Source organism: Octodon degus, unplaced genomic scaffold, assembly GCF_000260255.1.
Source record: "Octodon degus isolate 3935 unplaced genomic scaffold, OctDeg1.0 scaffold00114, whole genome shotgun sequence".
In the NCBI taxonomy this organism is placed as follows: Eukaryota; Metazoa; Chordata; class Mammalia; order Rodentia; family Octodontidae; genus Octodon; species Octodon degus.
The window spans coordinates 5,300,414-5,306,306 of record NW_004524690.1 but is presented as its reverse complement, the minus strand read 5'-3'; the positions used below and the strand labels follow the sequence as shown (position 1 = coordinate 5,306,306).

General features: G+C 37.3%; 1 pseudogene; it reads left to right on the top strand.

Annotated features, from left to right (window-relative positions):
* The first annotated feature begins 4,308 nt into the window (after positions 1-4,308).
* Positions 4,309-5,658, top strand: LOC101564640 (annotated as a pseudogene).
* Positions 5,659-5,893: the final 235 nt, after the last annotated feature.

The window sequence follows — 5,893 nt, the reverse complement described above, 5'->3', positions numbered from 1 at the left end:
GCACCATGATGTTCAGCCTTACCACAGCCCAAAAACCACAGAGCAAATCACCTATGGGCTCTCTCTCTGAACCACAGTAAACTTTTCCTCTGATTTTCTCAGGTATTTTGGCACAGAGATGGAAAGATGAGTAACTCAGAGACTACAGAAGGACAATCTTGTATGAAGTTATATTTGTTTGAGGGCTTCTAGTCCCAAAGTGGGTTTTTCCAGGGCTCCATCCTGGCAATATACCGTGAGAAATTGTGCTCCAAACTATCCAGATCTTACCAGCCGCTTAGACGAGGGAAATGCAAATAACATAAAATACTGTTTTTAATTAGAATGGCAAAAATCAGAATTTTGAACACATAAAGTGTACATGAGGCTGTAGGGACACGTGCTCTCGTCTCTTTTCTGGTAGGACATTGCTGTGGTTACTCTGGTGGGCAATTGGGAAGTAGCTACTAAAATGAAAGCTACTTCCTTTATGACTCAGCAATTCCATCACCGTGAGGCTCCCCAGAGAGACATCAGCACAGGAGAAGGTATGATGCAGCATTATTATTTTGTTAGCAAAATAAAAGCAGCACAAGTGCTCAGCAATAGAGAAACAGCTCGAGAAACTGTGGTCGGCTTGAGTATGGAAATTTCTCCGAGAATGCATTTTTTAAAAAAAATTTGAAACAATTTAATTTATTTTTCTTATATATTGGTACAATGTAGATATACAAAAAGATCACGTTCATCATTTTTCCTATTCCCTTCATCCATGAGTCCTTCCCCTCCTTGTTTACAAAAGCTTTGTTTCCATTTTCTCCTCATTTTCTCATTTTTTTCTTTTCCCTTTCTTCCTTTCCCCCACCCTGCTTTCTCATTCCCCTTCCCATTTGAACACTTTCTTTTTATTTCACAGTATCTATGACACATTTTGGTCCTTACTTACACTTGCACTTTTCACATCAGAGAGACAATGTGATATTTACACATGTCCCATTTACTTCAGTTCAGAGTATGGTCTTGATAAGGGTCTCAAGTTTGTCCTTCTTTATGGCTGTTAGCACTACACTGTAAAAAGGAAACACGTCACCTTAATCCACACATTAGCTGATGGGCATCTGGGCTGTTTCCAAGAGTCAGCTATTGCAAACTGTGCTGCTGTAAACACGGATGTGCACAAAGCACTGTGGTAGGATGCTTTTATTTCTTTCTGAAAGATGCCAAAAGGGGAATAGCTGGATCAAGTGGGACCTCTAGTCCTAGTTTTTAAGGAATCTCTACACTGATTCCACAGTGGTCCCATCAGTCTACACACCCACCAAGAGTGGGGACAGGTTCCTTTTCCCCCACAGCCCTGCCAACATTTGTTATTGTTTGTTTTCTTGATACAAGCCATTCTTCCTAGAGTGAGATGGAATCTCAGCACTGTTTTAATTTACATCTCTTGAATGTCCAGTGATGTTGAACATTTGTTCATGTATTTATTTTCTGTTTCTACTTCTTCATCCAAGAAGTATGCATTCTTCTTGGATGACCATTTTTTGATTGGATCTTCAAATTTGGGGTGGGGGAGCATCTGACTTTTTTTTAGTTCTTTATATGTTCTAGATATTAATCTTTTGGGAACAGATGGGAAAATTTCTATTCCTACTCAGTGGGCTGTCGCTTCACTCTGTTGGTGATTTCTTTCACTGTGCAAAATTTCTTTTTAATAGAATGAGACCCCAGTCGTTGATTCTGTGTGATATTTACTGTTTTATTAGGGTTTTTTTTTTTCATAAAATCTTTGCCTACACCAATGTCTGCAAGAGTTCTACCTATTCTATTTTCTATCAGATTTAATGTTTCTGTTCTAATATTTAGCTCTTTGATCCATTTCAATTTTGATTTAGTGTGTGGTGAAAGACATGGGTCTGGTTTTAGTCTTCACTATCTTTTTTCCAGTGAAACTGTTTGGCATCTCTGGCAAAGATAAGGTGGCTCAGTGCATTTGGAGCTGTTTCTGTATCTTGTAACCTGTTTCCTTGATCCTCAGATCTGCTTTTTGTATGTACCATGCTTTTTTAATTTTTTCAAAATCACAGGACCTAGCTAGTTAATTTCACATCAGGAAATGTGATGCCCTTTGCCTTGCCTTTTTCTTTCTTTCTTTCCTTCTTTCTTTCTTTCTTTCTTTCTTTCTTTCTTTCTTTCTTTCTTTCTTTCTTTCTTTCTTTCTTTCTTCTGTATTTAGGACAGGGTCTACAGGGTTTCACTACATAGATCGGGCTCGTAGTGATTCTTCTGTTTTCAGCCTCCCAAGCACTGGGATTCCAGGCACATACCACCACACCCAGTCTTAATCACAGTCTCAGCGAGCCCTGGGGGTGAGGCACACTGGGGATTGAACTCCACCAGTTGCTGAGCTCTGCCTAAGCAGGTGCTTTAATCCGCTGAGCTATCTGGCCTGCCCCACCTTGCCTTTGTTACCCAGAATTTTTGTACCTATTTAGGTCTTCATGGTTCTGATGAGTTTTATGAAAGTCTTCTCTATGTCTGTTAGTTATTGTAATGTTATTTTGATTTGGATTGCATTAAATCTGTATAAAAGTTTTGAGAGTGAGGACATGTTCACTATGTTGGTTCTTCCTCCCTAAGAGCAAAAGATATTTTTCCATTTTCTGATATACTCTTTGATCTCCCTTTTCAGAGTACTATAGTTTTCAATGTAAAGACCTTTTATTCCTTTTGTTTCTTTTCTCTAATAGCTTTTAGTAGTCTGTTCTTTTGCTGACTTTCTAGAATTTTGATTGTTGTATGCCCTGGTATAGACATATAGAAAGGAGTAGTTGGAGTCTTTTATGCCTTGTCTGTCTGTATTTCAAATTTTTCCATGCTTGAGAAAATTTCTGCCATTATTCCTGTGAAGAGGAATTTTATTTTGCTTGTGCTGTCTCTGGCTTTTCTCATTTACTCTGATTAATCTTAGGTTTTTCTTTGCATCATCTTCACTTTTTGGATTGATTTTTTTCATGATCACTTGCTATTTTAAAAATATCTTTCTTTTTTTAGTAGGGATGCACATTTATTTAATTTTTTATTTTTAAAACAGAATTAAAAATAGTAAAAAAAAATAGAAAAGACAAAATTTCACTAAACAAAGTTATAGGAAATAAACAATGATGTGTTATTTTTTATACAATGGAATATTACTCAGCTATAAAAAATTAAACTTGAAGCTTTTATAGGTGGTAAGTTGATGGAACTAGAGACCATACTCACAAGTGAAGTAAATCAGACCTGCATCAATAAACATTGCCTTGTCTCCCTCATGCAAGAATCTGAAAGAATAAATAAAATCCAAAAGACACAATAAGTACTGTGTAAGGAAAATAAGCTGTTCAAAGGGAAGCAACAACTGGAATGAGGGAACTGAGAAAAGAAAGAAACAAGGAAGGGAAAATATTTATGTATAGAAAGAGGGTGGATTGGATAATTGTACTGCTGATTTCTACTGGTCTATTGAAAGGAGCAATTAATGCTTAAAATTTTTTCCTTTTTTTATTTGACCAATTTACGTGCTCACATCTGGAAATCTGAACAACTAATTTGAAGACAACAATGTGTCACATAAGACATCTTTCCTTCAGTGATCACTAGCCACAATTTTTTTCCAGCTCTGCTATTCGTCTTCAGCTGTGGATTCTTTGAATGGAATTTTTAGTCTCTTGCATATCTTTGAATCTGTTTCATGGAACCCATTTTATTCCTATGTTTGGTATTTACTGTTTCCATAATTTTCCTAAGCTTCTGTTTATTTTTATTTGTGTTTGCTCTAGAGTCACTGAAGAAGGTCTTCATTTTGATCATCTCTTCTTTTATACCTGAGAGGTTATTTCTAATCTGATTTTCTCTATAGCCTCATTGATTTTGTTTCTTTTTATTTTTAACTTCTGCCGCTACAAGTTCAGAATATTAAGGTGAGTGGTTTGTTGTTTTTTTTTTTTTAATTTTCTCTGTCTTATTTTCTCCTGGACTTGTCATGTCTAGGCTGGAGGTCTGGGTTGCATTCTGCTTCTGTGTATTGTCACTTCCTATTTTTAAATTTTTAGTTTATTTTCTGTGTTAATGCTTGTAAATTGCTTATGGTAGACAGCTTTATCACAGGTATGGAGGCTTCTCTAGGAAATGTCTATTCCTCAAAGATGTCTTCTAGGTGTAACTTTTAACTTGGTACCTTTAATTGTAGGAGCATGCTCTACAATTATTTAATGAAATCTAATGTAAGTGTCACACAAAATGGTGGATGTCTGATGTAGGGGGACAGCAGAGGATGCTCAGGCAGGGATGATGGTGGACTGTGGTTCAGAGTGGGCTGATGAGCGAATTGTGAAGATGGAGGTGGACTACAGCACTACAGTGGACCAGCGTCTGCCCAAGTGCGAGAAGCTGGCCAAGGAAGGAAGACATCAAGAAGTCACTGAAACCCTTCTCTCTTTAGAAAAACAGACCCATACTGCTTCAGATATGGTGTCTACATCCCAGATATTAGTTGCAGTAGTGAAGATGTGCTACGAGGCTAAAGAGTGGGATTTACTTCATGAAAATATTATGCTTTTGTCAAAAAGGAGGAGTCAGTTAAAACAAGCTGTTGCAAAAATGGTTCAACAGGGCTGTACTTACATTGAGGAAATCGCAGACCTCCCAGTCAAACTTCGGTTACTTGATACATTGCGAATGGTTACAGAAGGAAAGATTTATGTTGAAATTGAGCATGCTCAACTGACTGAAACGTTAGCAACCATAAAAGAACAAAATAGCAACGTCAAAGAAGCAACCTTCATCTTACAAGAGTTGCAGGTGGAAACCTACGGGTCCATGGAAAACAAACAGTGAGTGGAGTTTATCCTGGAGCAGATGCAGCTGTGCCTGGCTGTGAGGGATTACATTCAGACACAGGTCGCTGCAAGAAGGTTAATACCAAGTTTTTCCAGGAAGAAAACACAGAAAAATTAAAGTTGAAATGCTGTAATTTAATGGTTCAGCTGAGGAGTCCTATCTATTTGTAAGCACTGCAGAGCAATCTATGACAATCTGTGTATACAAACAGAAAGTGAAAAGTGGCAACTGAAAAGTGTTGTTCTCCACATTAGCCTGGCTGTTTTTGACAATAAACAGTCAGATTTGGTTCACCGAATAAGTGGTGGTAAGAAGTTAGAAGAAATTCCCAAACACAAGGATCTCCTAAAGCTTTTCATCATGATGGAGTTAATGTGCTGATACACACTTGTTGAGGACTATGGAATGGAGTTAAGAAAAGGCTCCCTTGTGAGTTCTGAGACAGATGGTTTTGCCTCCACAGAAGATGGTGAAAAAAGGTGGAAAGATTTGAAGAACAGAGATGTTGAACATAATACTAGAATAATGGCCAAGTACTACACTTGGAGCACAATGTAAATGATGGCACAGTTTCTGGATCTGTCTGTTGATGAGTCAGAAGACTTTCTGTCAAATCTGGTAGTTATCAAGACCATCTTTGCTAAAGTCAACTGGTTGGCAGGAATTATCAACTTCCAGAGACCCAAGGACCCAAATAATTTATTGAATGACTGGTCTCAGAAACTGAACTCATTGATGTCTCTGGTTAACAAAACCACACACCTCAAAGCCAAAGAGGAGATGATATATAATCTACAATAAGGGTATTAACGCTTTTAAAAGGAGAGAAAATAGGAAGTCCTTAAAGAAAAACAAGCCTGGTATCATGGTGTATATGTTGTTTTCTTTGGTTTGTTTTTCATTTTTCCTATTCTCTGCTCTTTTACCTAAGGTTGAAACAGTGAATGTGTTTCAAGATCCCTTTGACCTTTTCCATTCCTAAGTTTCATTATTAACCCTGTATTTTCAGTTGATGCAAGAATAAGTGTTTCTATTA